Raw genomic sequence first — 1,788 nt, 5'->3', positions numbered from 1 at the left:
TAATTATATTACTTCATGGTGCATTTGAGATACAGTCAAACATATGTTAGTGGCTACCTGCTTTATACAACCACTACAAACTTCCACAGGTGGCACCGTGCATACACCTGCACAACCAGCCCATTGCCACCTGTGTATGAAAGTCATTTGTGTGTGTGTGTGTGTGTGTGTGTGTGTGTGTGTGTGCTTCAATTGAGTATTGGCTATGCATAAGTTTGATTGTTCTTAAGTGAAATACACATATCATGAGTTGAAATCTCATGCTATGACCTAGGGAGAGGTGTGACCTGTGCCATTTCAGTGATACATTGATTCCTATTTTCTCTGCTACTAGTATCAATGGTTGAGGAGTCCTGGTGGAGAGTGCTCACAATTTTGTCCTGCTGAGATTCATAAAACAGTGTTGAGGAATTTCAATTCTCCCTATAACACATAACTGTAAAAACTAAAACAGCATCAGTGCTATCTAATTTCTGTAACAATGTGTCAACAACGCTGTGCCAGTCCACAGTGTGAGCTTTATTTGACAGTACACAACACAAAAACATGGAGTTCTGTATGTACCTCCAAACTACCATAGTTTTGTAGATTTTCTCAGTAGTTGTTACAATTGTTGTGAAGTGACAATGTTGTAGTCATGATAAAAAGGGAAAGATTAGATGTGATTACCGCATATATGCTTTGACTGTGACTGTGTGCGACCCCCTGCTTGACCTCCGTGTGTTGCACGTGGTTGGGTAAAGTCACCACATTTATGTTTGCTGCACGTAGGATATGGCCAGCGTACAAACCCGACCCCAAGTGACTAAATGTTTACATTTATATACATTGGGGAGCATTAAAACCTTTTCCTTGATTTACGCAGCAAATGACAGGATGTGGGGTTGAATTGTGTTAAAATCTACCAATGGGTACTTCCTCATTGAATTAAACACATACATTAACTTTTTCTCTTGCACTGCTGTCACTTGGGACAAAATATCTCAACATAGAGATAGCACTGTCCGGCTTGTGTTAAAAAACATAATTTTTTTACCAGTCTGAACATTTGCGATCTATTTACATTAAAAGTGACACTTAGGACAGTGTTTCACATACTGTATTTATGTAATGCTAATGTCCAAGCTTTGACATACTGTCGCCTGCATGGCAGATGGGTCAAAGCACAACATTTCGCTCCCAAATCAAATTTCTGTTTGTGACATAATTTGACAGAGTCTTGAATACTCTTTCATAGAATATGATGCCATCATCATTTTGTGTGTGTGTGTGTTTTGAGCCTCCAAGCCTTAGGGCCCTTCTGCCATGCTGGTGACAACTGCATCAACCTGTGGGAATTCATCTTTCCAAATACATTTAGTAGTTTATGGCTGCCTGTTGGCCTATTATAAAAGCCCACAGTGCTGTTATTATGCCAGAGTGCCTTGCATGAGATTGAAAATAATTCATCCAGCATTAAATTGAAATCCATTTTCTGTGGTCAAGGTTCAGCGAGATTGTAGGTAGGTACCACCTAATGAGACTGTGAAGAAATTGTAGTAAAACCACTAGTGATCATTTCTATACATTTATATGACTATATTTTGCTATAATTTATCATAGTTGAAGATCTGATGTCTGTTCTCACACTTTATAATGTAAAGATATGTGTTGTACTGTACGTGATATTTCCTACTTGGGTTTAACATGTAGAGATATGTCAATTTGATCCTCAATGTTACTGTTGAGTTTACCATGCAAATGTTAGTGTTACTTTTGTACATGACTACAAAGAATTGCATTTTTAAA

Source organism: Diadema antillarum, unplaced genomic scaffold, assembly GCF_040938485.1.
Source record: "Diadema antillarum isolate AM-2024a unplaced genomic scaffold, OU_Dant_1.0 seq00000097_RagTag, whole genome shotgun sequence".
NCBI classification, from domain to species: Eukaryota; Metazoa; Echinodermata; class Echinoidea; order Diadematoida; family Diadematidae; genus Diadema; species Diadema antillarum.
Note: the sequence above shows the minus strand (reverse complement) of the source record.